At 36.2% G+C, this 18,015-nt stretch overlaps 1 pseudogene; it reads right to left on the bottom strand.

Moving 5' to 3' along the window:
* LOC125808964 (proline-rich extensin-like protein EPR1) overlaps positions 1-18,015 on the bottom strand; it is a 39,258-nt pseudogene that overhangs the window by 5,046 nt on the left and 16,197 nt on the right.

Below are 18,015 nucleotides of genomic sequence, written 5' to 3'. Positions count from 1 at the left end.
TAACTATTGATAAGTTAATTAATTTTGGAGAAACTATTAAATTTAAATTTGAATACTTAGAAATTGTGATCAATGCTCTACAAAATAATATTACTATTAGTAAATTGCGATTACAACTTCTTTTTCTCCACGAGATAGTAGTAGGGTCTGCATACACTCTACCCTTCCCAAATCTTATTAGTGGGATTTCACCGGATATGTATTGGGATTTCAGAATTCTTTCATGTTTCATCTCGTGTTTTAGTTGAATTCATTTTAACACTTTCCTTATTCTATTATTTTTCGTGTTTCCTTTCTCTTTCGTGTTTTTGAATGAAATCAATCGAACCTATTAAAGGTCACCTAAATAGCATGTTAATCATGAATTAGATCACAAAGATGGAGTTTTCTTTTATATTTTAAAGTTTATTGTCTTAAGGAATAACCAACCTGAAAGGGCTGCATGTGTATCCATTAAGGTGATAAGAATCAACTGTGCATAGTAAAATAAATGAATAATCTTTGTATTTTGAATAAAAACCATCAAATTTAAAAAGGGCTACCAACGTATCTCATTGTTATGACGAGAACGAGGTGTGTGCAACTTACAATGCTTGAAATGTGAATTAACAAAACTTTATTTTTGAAAGAAATCAATCGAACCTATTAAAGGTTACCTAAATAGCATGCTAAACATGAATTAGATCACTACTAATTCAAAGATGGAGTTTTCGTTTATTTTTTAATCGAATAACCAACCCAAAAGGGTTGTTTGTGTATGTCATCGAGGTGATGAGAATCAAGTGTGCATAGTAAAATAAATAAACAAACTTTGTATTTTGAATAAAAATCACCAAACTTGAAAAGGGATACCTACGTATCGTGTGCATATTACAAAGCTTGAAATGCAAAGTAATAAAACTTTATCTTTTTTATTTTTGAATAAGGATAAACACTGTTTTTTAATGAGGATAAAAACTTTTTCATTTTGTTGAATAAGAATTTAATATATTTTTTTAATTTTTTGAACTTAAATCACTGAACTTGAGAAAACATGCCTATAAATGTGATTAAGGTGAGAATCAGGTTTGCGTTGTTTCTCCAGATTCAATAGTAATTTTTTTTTTTGAAAGATTGGAGCATTATATAAAAAATGTGACTATTTTTGTTGTTGTGAAAATGGTATGATAGAGTTTTTAAACAAAATTAAGGCTTAATAATGCATAACATTCAAGGTTTTCAGTTGTAAAGATTAGAGTTAGGTAACTATGTTTGAAACTATTAATGTGCCATGTGCGGTGAGCATTTGTGTATTCGTTCATGTTAAAACATCTAGAATTTGCCTTGTGTGTATGAAAAATAGAACTTGTTGGATGCGATCAAGACATTTTCTTATTTTAACCTACAATTTTTTTTACTACACTGTATACCTACCTAAATATTTTCCTTAGTTAACCCTATTGCGTCTATAGGCATGTAATGTCCCATTTAATAAGAAATTACTTTTATGTGTGAATTGACCATTTTGCCCTTTCCCTTTATGTTTTTATGCTTAGTATATGTTGTGGGAATGGTTAGTATTGTCCCCGATGTGTTCGGGGTGAGATTTTATTGGCTTTGAGCCATTGAGTTGAATTATATTGGAATAGTTGATTTTGGTCAACATTATGAGATTTGAGCATTAGATGGTGATTCTGTCAGTAGTATTGAGTCCGGAACTGTCACCCCCCGAGCCTACATCCTGGGCGGGACTTGCACTCGAGAACCATTGATATCCCCAAGTGAACCTTTGACCTGTCTTACTTACTCAGTGGAAGACTTAAACATAAGAAATATAACTCATGCATAACTTAAGAAATGATGTCTTAGCCAAAATGACAACTCAAGTCTTAAACGTATATAACTAAAATGAATAATACTAAAGAACTATAACTATCTGTCTATGAAGCCTCTAAAACAAAGAGGAATGCCGGGACAAGACCCCTGATCATCCTAACAATGAATTACTGAAAGCGAAGTAAAAGGAGTCCTCCGGAATGTAAGGAGGCTCACCAACTGACTCTGAGTGCTCAACTGGATCAACGAGGCCCTGGGTGATGATCCTGGTTACCTGTGTCTGCATCATAAGAAGATGTAGGCCAACTGGCATCAGTACATTGAATGTACGAGTATGCAAGTTGGAATGCTAAACACAACATAGGTTTGAAATGAATCTGAAAGGAATACTTACCTTGGTTTTACTCAACTCCTGAATAACTTGACTCAATATAAAGCTACAAAACATATACAATATATAGAAAGCTTGTAAAACCGTGGAAAACAACTTAGTTTGTTAAAGAAAATGCAATAACAAACTCAACTTTACTCATATAATAAAGTAATATAGTTTCTGTGGGGGGTTCTCTAATCGACAACCACCATTATGAGCCTAAGTGGTGATATATCGTCTTGCCCACGCTGCCAGAACTGTCCTATATTTTGCCATCATATAGAACGCCTTAACTAAGTGGATCCACTAGTCTATGCTAAAAATCACTTAAGGAGTTATCTAAAAAGTATGATCATTTACTACCCATGATGGCTACATGGTTTAAGGAGACTTGAGTTAATATGAACTCGCATCCCCATATCGGCGCTCAATACTACTCCCAAAATACACTTAGCATATATGTTTTAAAACAAAACTTTTTTCTTTGGTTTGAGATAATTACTCAAAACTTTAGCTTAAAAGCTCTCTTGGAAATCGGTGTTTCCCTTTCTTGTTCAAATGTGAAAACATTTTAAACTCTTGGGAATACTTAGTTCCCTTATAGGTTTTGGATAAATGAAATCAACTCTTTACTCTTTGCTTAACTTAGAACTTAAGTCTTAAAACAAAGTTAAAACGTTTGTGAAAGACTTTTGAAAATTTTATGAACTTCTCTTGACCTGCTTCTTAACTTCTAGACTTGACTCTTAACTTTCCTTGAATTGAATTATGGATTCAAGGTTCATGATCTCATGCTTATGGATGATTTCATGATGTTAAGACGTACCTAAGAGTGTTGGAATAAATTAGAAAACATAGGTACGTTGCTAAGAAACTAGTACGAAAAGTTGGGGAAGAAATGAGAAGAACTGGCTTCCCTAGCGCTCTGAGAGGCGTGGAGCGCCAGAGCACAAACTTCAGAGCTGAAGTTGTGGCGCTCTGGCTGGTGCGTCGCCTCAGAGCCCAAAATTCAGACTCTGAAGTGGGGCACTCGCGGCTCCCCAAGTCCTTGCCCCGAAAATTCCCGATTTTTCTTGCTTGTTTTTCAACTCTAAACCCCCTATTTCATCTTAGTTCTTTCCCCAAACACTTAAAATCCTAACTAGAACTCTGCGAGTGAACGCAAAGAAGCAAACCAGACTAGACGGAAAGAACTCCGAGTAAACAAAGCAAAAGAGTTAGGATAGTTTCAATAGCCAGCAAGTTCCTACGTTCCTAAGGCCTGTGCCCCATGGAAAGGGCAGAGATAGGGAGTGCCTCGCGGATTTCTACTCTTGATTTTACCTTCAATATATATCAGATTCAACACGAAATTACACCCGAAAATATAAATCAAATCTCAAGAAAACTTCAACAACACAACCCACAAGAATTCAAACAAATTTCATCAAGAACTCAAAGGATTTACTTTCAAATCAATATAACTTTACTGAATTAAATCATGCTTGCACGTGGGTGAACTAACCCAACGCTATATGATCTCACATACCTCGTAGGGATCACCCCTTGACGAAATCCACAAGCTAAATCCTTACGAACGATGATCTTGGCTCTTTTCTCCTTTCTTCTCCTCTTGCGTTCTTTCTCCAAAAACCCTAACTCTAATTTCAAAAGCGTAAACTGACCAATTTCAGTTTAGACCCTTAGATAATTACCAAAAACGAATTAATTAAGTTGGGTATGGAAAAGACCAAGCTACCCTTCCAAAATCCGAATTGGACTTTCCTTATTCGAACAACCCAACTTCCAATGGGAATAACTCACTCATATGAACTCGGAATCACGCAAACTCGGCGGAGTTGGAAAGATTATTCCAAGATATTTCCTACGATATCTGGAAACACACCTAACTCATCCTGAGCTAGGAGTTATGGTCATTTGAAGTTGGCCAAAACCCATTCTGAACTTAACTTGAACAAATTTCCAGATTTTTATTATTTCCAAAAATCACCATTTCCAATTCTTGACTTCTTCCTAGTTATTTCAATTTGCAAGAAGTTACAATATCTCCCCTTTGGGAACATTCGTTCTCGAATGAGATTACTCTTACTAGGCTAAGGGTGTAACATCAACCATTCAGTTCAAACGCCCAACAAGCAAATGCAAAACAAATGCCAACTTATATAAGTACCAAGAAAAAGATTAGTACCTTAATTTGGAACTTCTCCGGACTCGAAGAGATGTGGATATCTCTTCTTCGTGTCCTCCTCAGCTTCCCAAGTAGCTTCCTCAACAAATTGATTCCTCCAAAAAACTTTGACTGATGCTACCTCTTTTGTTCTCAACTTGCAAACTTGACGTTCTAGAATCTGAACAGGAATCTCCTTATAAGAGAAGCTATCCTTGATACCAATATATTTGGTTGGTATGATCAATGAAGGATTGCTCATGCACTTCTTCAACATAGAGATGTGAAAATACCGGATGAACCGCTGCTAACTCTTGTGGTAGCTCCAACTCATAAGCTACCTTACCTACCCTTTTCGGTATTCTGTAAGGGCCAATATATCGGGGACTAAGCTTCCCCTTCCTACCAAATCTCATAACACCTTTCATGGGTGAAACTTTCAAATACACCCAATCATCTACTTCAAATTCTAACTCCCTTCTCATAACATCAGTGTAGGATTTCTGACGACTCTGCACCATTTTCAACCTCTCTTGAATCACTTTCACCTTCTCCATAGCTTGATGAACTAAATCAGGTCCTATCAACCCAGCTTCACCAACTTCAAACCATCCAATAAGAGATCTGTATCTTCTCCCATAAAAAGCTTCAAAAGGAGCCATTTGGATGCTAGAGTGGAACTATTGTTGTAAGCAAATTCAATAAGGGGTAGGTGATCATCCCAATTACCCTTGAAATCAATCACACAAGCCCTCAACATATGCTCTAAGGTCTGAGTAGTGCGCTCTGCTTGCCCATCTATCTGAGGATGAAAAGCAGTACTTAAGTTCACCTTTGAACCCAAGCCTTTTTGGGATGACTTCCAAAACTGTGCAATAAATTGCTCACCTCTGTCTGAAATAATGGAGGTCGAAATCGCATGACATCTTACCACCTCTTGAAGATACAACTTAGCATAATCTTCTGCTGATTGGGTAGTCTTTACCGGCAAAAAGTGGGCTGATTTTGTCATTCTATCCACAATCACCCAAATAGAATCATGCTGCCTGCGAGACTTTGGTAAACACGTGATGAAATCCATATTAATCATCTCCCACTTCCATTCCAGAAGTTCTATATTCTGAGCCATACCACCAGGCCTTTGATGCTCTACTTTAACTTGTTGGCAATTCGGGCACTTAACAACAAATTCTGCAATGCCCTTCTTCATACTACTCCACCAATAAACTTCTCTCAAATCGCGATACATTTTTGTGGAACCCGGATGAATGGAATATATGGAGCTATGAGCTTCTTCTTGGAGTTCATCCATCCTTGGTACACACAACCCACCTTGATACCTCAATACGCCATCTCCCCTTGTTCAAAAGCCAATTATTTTTGCTTATGAACGTTTGCCTTCAATTCAAGCAAAATGGGATCTTGGTCTTGCTTCCCTTTTACTTCTAACACTAATGATGATTCAGCCCCATTTATCACCACTACTCCTCTTTCTGTGGAATCCATCAGTCGGACTCCTCAGCGTTGAAGTCTATGCACATCTTTCTCTAACTCTCTCTTTTCTTCCTCAACATGGGCAGTAGTACCCATAGACAGCCTACTTAAAGCATCAGTAACAACATTAGCCTTACCTAGGTAGTAAAGAATACTCATGTCATAATCCTTGAGTAATTCTAACCACCGCCTTTGTCTGAGATTAAGCTCTTTCTGAGTAAACACATACTGAAGACTCTTGTGATCAATGAATACATCAACATGAACACCATATAAATAATGACGCCATATCTTCAAAGAAAATACTACGGCAACCAACTCTAAGTCATGGGTTGGGTAGTTCTTCTTATGAACTTTCAACTGTCTAGAGTTATAAGCTATAACTTTTCCATTCTGAATTAACACGCAATCCAAACCAACTCTAGATACATCACAACACACCACACCACAAAACCTTGAGTACCTTCTGGTAAGGTCAATACTGGGGCAGTAGTCAACCTTTTTTTCAATTCCTAAAATCTTTTCTCACAAGCTTCAAACCATTGAAACTTCACTGTTTCTGAGTTAACTTAGTCAAAAGGGATAAAATAGATGAGAACCCCTCTACGAGCATTCTATAATATCCAGCCAAACCCAAGAAACTCATAATATCCATTGGAGATGCGGTGGATCTAGGCCAATTCTGCATTGCCTCTATCTTTTAGGTATCAACTCTAATTCCACCACCGGAAACTATGTGGTCCAAAAATGCCACAAACTCAAGCCAAAACTCACATTTAGAGAACTTAACATATAACTCCTTATCGTTCAAAGTCTGGAGAACTATTTTGAGATGGCTAGCATGATCTTCCTCATTCTTTGAATAGATTAGAATGTCATCAATGAAATCGATAATAAACATATCTAAATAAGGCTTGAATACTCTGTTCATAAGGCCCATGAACGGTGCATGTGCATTAGTTAAACCGAATGACATGACCAGAAACTTGTAATGACCATAACGGTTCCTGAATATTGTCTTGGGAATATCACACTCTCTTACTTTCAATTGATGGTAGCCAGATCTGAGGTCAATCTTAGAAAAACAAGAAGCACCCTGAAGCTGATAAAAAACATCATCAATTCTCGAAAGAGGATATTTGTTCTTGATGGTAACCTTGTTCATTTGACGGTAATCTATACACATAGTAAGGGAACTATCCTTCTTTCTCACAAATAAGATCGGAGCACCCCAACTACTGTAACTGACTGAATATGAGGTATCTCAACACTCCTTGGCCGAATAAAACGCTTATCTATGAGATCTTTCAACTGCTCTTTTAACTCTTTTAACTTTGCTAGAGCCATTCTATATGGCGAAATAAATATAGGACAAGTATCTAGAAGAAGGTCTATACCGAGGTCTATCTCTCTCTCAGGAGGGACTCCGAAAAGATCATCTTGAAAAACTTCTGGAAACTCTCTTACTACTGTAACTGACTGAATATGAGGTATCTCAACACTAGAGTCATTAACTCGGACTAAATGATAGACAGACCCCTTAGAAACTAACTTCATTGCCTTGAGGTACGAAATGAAACGACCCTTAGGCACTGTTGAACTACTTTTCCACTCTAAGACTGGCTCATTTGGAAACTGAAACTTGACAACTCGAGTTCTACAATCAACTGAGGCATAACAGACATGAAGCCAGTCCATACCAAGAATGACATCAAAATATACTATGTCTAACTCAACTAAATCAGCCATGGTACTCTTGTGATTGGCGAAAACGGGATAATCACGAAAGACTCTCTCTGCTAGAATAGACTCACTAACATGTGTAGAAACGCTGAAGGGTTCGCTAAGTTGCTCAGGAATAACATCAAAATTCATCGCAACATACAGAGTTACATGGGATAAACTGGCTCCTGGGTTTAGCAAATCATAAACAATAAATTTAAAGACTTGGATCATACCAGTGACTACATCTGGTGAATCATATTGCTCTTGGCGACTAGTGATAACATATAGACGGTTTTCTCCTCCGCCAGTACCGGAAGTAGCTCCCTAGGTGCAGCCCTGTCTAGTGGAGCAACTAAAGAAGACTGTCTCTATTGCCCCTATTACTGTTACCCTGCTTGTTATTTGGACACTCTCATAAAATGACCGTTCTAGCCACACTTAAAGCAACCTGTGGAGCCATCACGACACATACCTGAGTGGCTCCTACCACACTTAGCACATGCAGGAGTCTTAGTACCCCCTTGTGCCATACTACCTTGTGAATGTTCAGGTCTAGCCTTAAAGTTCTGACAATTATGACTATTGTACTCATATTTGTTCCTTGGTGCAGGTGCACTAGCTAATAATGGAGCATGTCCCTTCTGCTTATGTTGGAAAGAAGACCGGTTCGCATTACTCATTTGCTGAACGGATTCATTCACTGATGCCTTAACTCTCTTGTTCTTAAACACTTCTATATCCCTCATCTTGTCCTCCTCAACTTCTTGCAAATGGATCATCAGCCTTGCTATGCCCATGTCACTTACTAGTATGGCTGCCTAACTTTCCTTATCTGATAGACGAGGCAACCCAACAACGAATAAACTCATCATGCTCTTCATGTCGGCAACCATCTTTTTGCTTCTCTAAGCTCACGGGGGGAAAGAAACGGCCCATGAAAACACTCTCAAAATAGTCCAACTCACAATCGGTTACGCGCAAGCATGAGTTGGAAAGAAGCTTTTTAGAGATAAAACTTTAACGCACGAAATTAGTATGAAAGAAGTGAGAAATTTTCCTAAGTGTTGCAGCCTCCTAATTATAGATGTGGCGTGCTTCACACCGATAACTAGAACTCTACAGAAACAACTTCATAGACTCCCTAGGACTCTTGAACTCTGTGCTATGATACCAAGTTTGTCACTCCCCGAGCGTACACCCTGGGAGAGATTGACACTCGTGAACCATTGTTGGCCCTAAGCGAACCCTTAGTCTAGCTTACTTACTTAGCGGAAGACTTAAACATAAGAAATATAACTCATGCATAACTTAAGAAATAATGTCTTAGCCAAAATGGCAACTCAAGTCTTAAACGTATACAACTTAAATGAATAAGACTAAAGAACTACAACTATCTATCTATGAAGCCTTTAAAACAAAGAGGGATGTCGGGACAAGAACCCCGATCATCCTAACAGTGAAATACTGAAAGCAAAGTAAAAGGAGTCCTCCGGAATGCAAGGAGGCTCACCAACTGACTCTGAGTGCTCAACTCGATTAATGAGGCACTGGGTGATGATCCTGGTTACCTGCATCTGCATCATAAGAAGATGCAGGCCAACTGGCATCAGTAAATTGAATGTACGAGTATGTGAAATGGAATGCTAAACACAACAAAGGCTTGAAAAGAATCTAAAAGTAACACTTACCTTGGCTTTACTCAACTCCGGAATAACTTGACTTAATATAAAGCAATAAAACATATGCAATATATAGAAAGCTTGTAAAACAATGGAAAACAGCTTAGTTCGTTAAAGAAAAAGCAATAACAAATTCAACTTTACTTATATAATAAAGTAATATAGTTTCTGTTGGAGGTTCTCTAACCGACAACCACCACTATGAGCCTAAGTGGTGATACATCGTCTTGCCCACGCTGCCAGAACTGTCCTATATTTTGCCGTCATATAGAACGCCTTAACTAAGTGAATCCACTAGTCTATGCTAAAATTCACTAAGGAATCATCTAAAAAGTATGATTCTTTCTACCTATGATGGCTACATGATTTATAGAAACATGAGTTATCTGAACTCAAACTCGTCCCCATATCGGTGCTCAATACTACTCCCAAAATACTCAGATCATATGTCTAAAAACATAACATTTTCTTTGATTTGAGATAGTTACTCAAAAATCTTTCTCTAAAAAGAGTTGGTACTCAAACTGCTCAAAACTCTTTTGGAAATCTCAGTTTCCTCTCATCTTAAATGTGAAAACATTTACTCTTGGGAATACTTAGTTCCCATATACCACTTTATGAAATGAACTTTACTCTTACTCTTTACTCAACTCAAAGCTTAAGTCTTAAAACAAAGTTAAAACGTTTGTAAAAGACTTCATAAAATATGGTTTATGCCGAATTATGGTCGTGAATGACTCAATGCAAGGTTTTCAATAACCATAGTTAGAACTCAATACTTGGAACTCAAGAACTTCAATGATACTACTCATTTCAAGGATTCTCAACTCAGAGGGTTCATCCGGAATTATGAGCATGAACTGCTCAACTTAAGGACTCAAAGATACTTCTCATCTCAAGGTTGTTCGACTTATAGGGTTCATGCGGAATTATAGGCATGAAAAATTCAACTCAAGGACTTCATGGGTAGCATGTAATAGTTTCATGATTAGAAACATAATCTCAAAGGGGATTAGGAACTCAATACTCAATACTTAGAACTTGAAGATACTACTTCTCTCAATGATACTCAATTTATGGAGTCCATGCAGAATTTTTGGGCATGAACGACTCGACTCGAAGGTCTACATAACTACATGGAACTCAGGTATACAACTCTTCTCATTCTCTTACTTACTTCCTCAAAACTTAGCTCAAATCAATAGTTGATCTCGAAGGATTTACGATTGAACTCAAAGACTTTCTTGGACTCTACTCTTAACTCTCTCTTGAATGTGAATTATGAATTCAAGAGTCGTAGTTCATGATATGAAGGATCTAGGTGATAATTTAGACTCATGAATACATTCTCCTCACTCTCATGCTCACTTACTCGAGTCTTGAAACAAGTTACTAGAAGTTGTAGAAGACTCCACAAAAGGACTCAAGGGACTTTCTTAGAATGTTCGAAAGAATTCTCAAAACTTAACTCTTAACTCTACCTTGAATTCATAGCCTTGAATTTGAATTATGAATTCAAGGTTATGATTCATGTTATGAATGATTTCTAAGTGTTTAGAAGTAGTTTAGAGTGTTTAGAATCAAAGGGGAGTAAATGTACCCTTTGAAAGAACTCAAACGGACGAAATGATGAAGAACGGGTGGGGGCAGGCGACCCTGGAGCTTTGAGTGGCGGCCCCTAAACTTCAGAGAAGTGGTTGGGGCACTCTGGCTGGCGTAGGGCGACAGGCCCTAACCCAGAAAACTTCGACGACTTTCTTTGCTCGTTTTCTCACCCTAACTCGCCTAGAATCGAACGGGATTCGATTACTTAACATAATTACACTCTAATATGCTTAAAACAACACTCAAATCACTAAATTTCATCTCAAGAAATCATCAAATACCCAACACAACAAGATTTAGAATGAACTTCAAGAACACTTATCAAGAACTCATTAAGAACTTTAATCTTTCAACTTCAAGAATGAAATTTCGCTGAAAATAACATGATTGGAGTGTGGGTGAACTAACCCAACACTATGGAAGCTTACATACCTCTTAGGGATTATACCCATGGCGAAAATTCGCAACAAAACGCAAAACTCTTGACAAACGCTTGATCCTCTCCTCTTTTCTCCTCTTTTCTCTTATTTTCTCTTCTTGAACTTTCAACTAAAACCCTAGGCGTATTTTTGGATTATAAAACTGAACCTAACAGGATCAGACCCTTAAAACCTTACTAAAACGAATTAATATGATTTGGTAAGGAAAAGAACAAAATACCTCTTACTATTTTCGGGTAACTTTCCTTAACTGGACAGCCTGACTTCAAAATGGCATATCTCACTCACTCGAAACTTAGCAAACTCGGTGGCATTGGAAAGTTAATTCAAATACCTTTCATTAGCTATCTTGTAGCCCACCAAACTAATCTTGTACTGAGAGTTATGGTGATTTAAAGTCGACCCAAAACTTAAAGGAACTTAGGAATGACTTGAATGAACTCTCTTTAGTTCTTCTTGGAACTCAAGGTGCTACATCTAGTGAACTTAACACTAAAGAAATTTTAAACTCGTTGGTAAAATCCTACTCACAATGAAGGATGGTTCTAGTTTAAATTCGAAAAAATTTCTGGGGTGTTACATTCTATTTTTGAAAGAAATCAATCGAACCTATTAAAGGTTACCTAAATAGCATGTTAAACAAGAGTTCGATCACTACTAATTCGAAGATGGAGTTTTATGTCTATATTTTAAATTTTATTGTTTTAAGGAATAACCAACCCGAAAGGGCTGCATGTGTATCGCATTAAGGTAATGAGAATCAACTGTGTGTGGTAAAATAAATGAATAATCTTTGTATTTTGAATAAAAATCACCAAAGTTAAAAAGGACTACCAACGTATCCCATCATTATGATAAGAACAAGGTGTGTGCATCTTACAAAGCTTGAAATGTGAATTAACAAAACTTATAAGGATAAACACTATTTGTTTTAATAAGGATAAAAACTTTTTCATTTTCTTGAATAAGAATTTAATATTTAATTTATTTTTTGAACTTAAATCACCAAACTCGAGGGAAAATGCATATAAATCTGATTAAGGTGAGAATCGTGTTTGAGATTGGAGCATTGTTTGAAACATGCGACTATTTTTTGGTTGTGAAAATGGTATGAAAGACTTTAAAAACTAAATTAAGGCTTATGCATAGCATTCAAGATGTTTAGTTGTCAAGATTAGAGTTAGGTAACTATGTTTGAAATTATTAATGTGCCATGTGTGGTGAACATTTGTGTATTCGTTCATGTTAAATAATCTAGAACTTGACTTGTGTGTATGAACATTTGAATTTGTTGGATGTGATCAAGACATTTTCTTGTTTAAACCAATAATTTATTTTTTACTATATTGTATACCTACCTAAATATTTTCCTTAGTTAAACCTATTGAACCTAGGTTTGTAATGTCCCATTTAATATGAAATTACCTTTATATGTGAATTAATCATTTTTCCCTTCCCCTTAATGTTTTTATGCTTAGTATATGTTGGGGTAATGGTTAGTGTTGTCCCCGATGCGTTTCAGAGAGATTTTGATGGATTCAGTCAGTTGAGTTGAATTATATTGGAATAGTTGATTTCGGTAAACATTATGTGATCTGAGCATTGAATGGTGATTCTGTTAGTAGTATTGAGTCCAAAACGTTGACTTTTAATTATTAGGGTGGTCGGTTAGAGTCTCGAGACCTTAGGTTATGATTAGGGTGTTTAGGTAAAAAGTTGAATTTTATGCCTAAATGGGTTCCGAGGGGGTATTTCAGTCAAAACAATTTTTTTATGAAATTCGACGATTTCATTGGTTAAGAAAACAAGTTCAATGATGAATTTGCACTATTGGTTCATGTTTTGAGGGTTTCGAGGGTCAAAAAGATGTTTTAGAGGTTGCTGAAGCACACTTTTAGTGACGAAAAATAGGTTTTAGCGATAAAATCGCTAAGTTAAATATGTATTCAAATCGATCTCGTATTTTTGTCAGTTTGGGAGCTAGAAAGGTCCATTTAAAGTGATATTTGATGCGTTTTTCTCTCTTAATCATTGAGTACGCATTTCTAGCCTTCTTTTACTTGTTTCCCTTGAACATCTCTTCAAACTTCATGATTTCTATCCACAAACTGGAGATTTTAAACCTCAAACTAGAAAAAATAAAAAATCGTTGATTTGAAGATTGATTTGGAATGAGTTTTCATTGATTTTTGGGATTTAAGGTCCTTTTATTATGGGTAAACTTATTTTGACAAAGGTTTTCCAAAATTCCACTTTTTAAACTGCATTTCAACTGACATTTTTGAGTTTTTCCCCTTAAAGATGAAAAAATTAGGTTTCACTCGACTTGATCATCGTTTTGGACTCGTTTTCACTTGGGTTTTCACCCATAGACTTTTTTTCTCTTGATGAACATGAATTTCTAACATAGTTTTGATGCTCCCTTTTTTTTTCTTTTTAAAAGTTTCTGGGGTGATCTTAGATCTTATTCTAGACCATAGCACTATGGGTATGTCACGACCCAAAGTACACCCTAGACATGACATGGCGTAGAAAACCCAGAGAGGCCCTACACAAGCCACTTAGCATACATCATACAAGATTATAGAAACAAAAGAGTTTAGAAAGTAGCATTTCATACAAAGAGTTTGACAAAAGCGGAAGTCTAAATATAAGTCTCAAAACCATCTACTACATCATAAGGAAAGTGATTGGGACGTAACACATACATCACATACAAAGTCAGAAATAGAAATGACATGAAAGAAATAAAATACTATTGGCCCTCGGGTCATAAGGACTCACCAATCCTCGAATTCTCAAACGAATCAACTAGCCGCAAGTATGGGGAATAAAAGTGTCAGACGCTACATTAGTGAAACAATGTAGGCACAAGTATGCATTAGTACATGAAATGTATTAAGTATGAGGCAATATGCATAAACATAGGCATAATAAAATAAGTAACTTAAAATGAGTAGGCATGATCATAAAGGAATATTTAAAAGCTTTAAAGAAGAGATGACATGAAAATCATGAAAACATGGTAAAATATATTAACACAAAGGACATAAGAAAAGCCTTGAAGAAAACTTAGTCATTTTGTGGGATATTAGCTTTAACCAACAATAATACCATGAGAGCTATATCATGGAATCTGGTATATCCCTCATAGCGAAAGAAGGGGAAACTACTTGCCAAGGTAGAATCCGTACATATCATCATTTGCTAAAGTGGATCCACTAGCTAGGTCATTTAAGATAATCCTACGGGGGCACGTAGTTAGGGACTAGAGGTTGCTACTAGAGACTACCCTATTTGAGCCTCCACCTTAAAGCCCTCTCGGTGCTAAGTCTAAATCCCAACGGAATAGATAAAAGTCAAATGTCATTTTAACATAGGAAAGGCAATGATCAATACCCATTCACATATTTCAAGATCAAAATATAGAATAGCTCCTTAAACATAATTCAACATAGATGAAAAAACATTTCACCAATGTGAATTTATTTGTGAGAAATACCTTTCACAATCATGATCATCATAGTAAGTGAGAAATTCTTTCACAATAACATTAATTTTTTCCTTTCAAACCATCATCAATTCATTTTGAATAACTTCATGAAAACATGTATATATTCATAACTTCATAGTTCATAGGTTCATCATAGAATCATGGCTGAAAAGCATAATTTAGGCATTACAAGACTTAATTAATCATAATTAATTATAATTGTAAGAAACTGACATTTATTTAATTGAAACCCTAATTTGATCAATTGAAAATTGAATTGGGAAATTGAAATCCTTAGGGACCCATGGAGGAAAGGACTTCATGGGTGAATACACTTGATCTTTTAAGCCCAATAAAAATGGAGAAATTGGAGACTTGATTGAAAACCCTAACTCTTCTTCTTCTTCCTTAGACTTGAGAGAACTTGGGAAGATGAATTTGGTCAAGTTTAGAGGATTTAGGAGAATGAATAGTAAAAATGATTTAATTGGGGCTTGAAAACGTTTATATAGGGATCAGGGTAATAGCTAAAACGACATAGTATTGGGTTAAAAAATTAGTAACAGACCCAAAAGCCTCTTTAAAAATAATTTTCGACCTCCATATATGGTTTGGATCTACGGTCCGTAGGTTTTTCTACGGACCATACTGGTCAATAATAGATAGGTTACTTGGACTACAAATGTGACTCACTTTCAAGGGAACCCTATGTACGACTCGTAGGTCTTCCTACGGACCGTACATACCAATCGTTAAGCCAACTTTTAAACTTTAAAATTTCACTAAGTCTAGGATCACCTACGAGACCTATCTATGACTCCTACAAAGATGTACGGACAGTCCTGGTGAACCGTAAAATAGTACTGGACTTGTTTTGAAAAAACACTTTCCCTCTTCCTACAATTGTTATATACGACCCGTAAAAGCTTCTACGGTCCATATATGGGACCCATAGACACAAACACCATCCCAAAAACCACATTTGTCCTTCTTTCCAAATATGAGGTGTTACAGGGAATTGTTGGAACCCTCTTGACCATTTAGAGAAAAGTACCAGTAGAGTTATTCGAGTGAAGTTTAGGCTTTTGATATAGTTTTGGATTATCCTTTTTCTATATTGGATTGGGTAATTAATCTTTCTTATGAACTAGACTATTAGATGGGACCATAGTATGAGATTGAGATGTTGGAAATTGTAGACTTTATTTCATCGCCTATGTGGGGCTTATTTGTAATTATTAGCCTCTGTGGGAGCCTTATGTGATACTATTAATTATTTTAGGAGCATGTGATACATGAGATTTGACCCAGAGAGGGGTTGAGTTGTCTATTCTAGCATTTTTACTTCAAATTGCCCGATTTAAAGGCTTGGAATGGTTTTTTTTATCACATCTTAAAATGAAAGGAATGTTTTCAAATGTTTAAGGCTTATATCAAATGAATTATTCCATTATTTTTCCTTGTGAGGGTGTATATCATGATTACTAGAGTTTAGGGACTTTGGACTCTTTTAGACCTATGTTGTATTGATTATGCCTCTGTGATGTATGTGTTGTAATGCATTCATCCTCATTCATCAGAGCATTGATCATGGGAATATGAGGAATTGGAGAACTACTATTTTGAGAAAGAAAATGAGAAACCTTACTTTTATCCTTGACCATGAGCAAGGTTGCAAGTTGATGAGATATTGAGATTATGAGATTCGTATGTGGACTGCGAGTCCCTCATGGTCTTTGTCAAGAAGCTAAAGCTCAACAAGACGTATATGAGAAGTTGTGCGACAACCTTGGTTCCATCACGTCATTTTCTCATTACATTGCATTGGCCAGCTTTGTTTGTTGTGTAATTTTTACTGTTGATATGAGAAATTATTTGTAACCTTACAGGTTTACTTTACTGGTGTTGTTCTTATATTAATTGGCGGCACTGATGACGGAATGGAACTTTTTTGTGTGCAGATGGAAATGTTTCGTAGTTTATTTCATAAGTTTGATTAATTATTTTTTACTCAGTCGGTCAAGCCTACTGAGTACATGTAGATTTTTCTCACCCCAATTCCTATAACCTTTTATTGCAGCCTTTAGTATAAGTGGTAATTGAGACGACATAATTGATCATGCAATGTTTGAGCTCCGAGGTTGTGGTGAGATTTTTGTTCAGGTCATCATTCAAGCTTTATCTCTCATTTATGTCTTTATGTATGTTTCAAAGACAAGTGTTGAATTTTTAATTCAGATATTGTTTTAGAATATTCTTTAATGCTTATGATACCATATATTGAGAATTCTTTGTTGTATCTCAGTTTTTCTTCTTTTATGACCTGACTTTACTTTTTTTGGTATCATTTGAGATAATTCTTGATTAATATTCTTTGTCTTACACATCAGGTTGGGTTTGGAGTGTGTGCCATCATGACTTTAGTTTTTGGGTCATGACAAATTGGTATTAGAGTACTAGGTTCACCGGTTTCATAAGTTAAAGAACATGGTATCTAGTAGAGTCTTGCAGATCGGTATGTAGACGTCCGTACCTATCTTCAAGAGGCTATGAAATTCTTCATAGGGAAATTATTTCATTGATTCCTTATCATGTGAGTTATTCATATCAAGTGTTGTAAACCTCTAATCTATTATTTCTACATTAGATGTGATAGCCGGATTGGAGAGGGAAACTCCTGCTCAAGGATGATTTAAAGAGGCCCTACTCGACCCCGATTATGAGTATGAAGATGTGGAAAATCATACATAAAAGGTGAGAAATTGGTTAGTTAGAGTTCGAGTGTTGGATTTTAGATTTTAGGTATCTATTCAGCCCTGCTTATTATTTCTCTGAGATTTATGGCTCCACCTATTTCGGCTGCTATTGTTATGTCTGCTTCGGAACAAAAGAGTTCTGAGAGATTCGTCAGAATATTTCCTCAAGATTTTGATAGTGTGATTGGAGAGGAGGCTTATCACTTTTTGACTAAGTGTAAGGGCAGATTGTTCAACCTAGGCATTTTGGAGGCACATAGAGAGTCTTTTACCTCTTTTCCATTCATGGGTGTACCTAGGGAGTGGTGGAGACTAGTCTTACTAGTAGGTCCTTTGGTTTTCCTCAAATGACTTGGGATCAATTTACTAAGGTGATTCTTAAGAGATTTTAGCCTTATATCTTACGGGATTACAATAGAGATGATTTTCATTATATTGGAGCATATCTCAACGGTGGTTTTGGAGTTT

Source organism: Solanum verrucosum, unplaced genomic scaffold (assembly GCF_900185275.1).
Source record: "Solanum verrucosum unplaced genomic scaffold, falcon-dt-bn FXZP01000435.1, whole genome shotgun sequence".
Classification (NCBI taxonomy): domain Eukaryota; kingdom Viridiplantae; phylum Streptophyta; class Magnoliopsida; order Solanales; family Solanaceae; genus Solanum; species Solanum verrucosum.
This window is presented reverse-complemented; position numbering and strand designations above follow the sequence as displayed.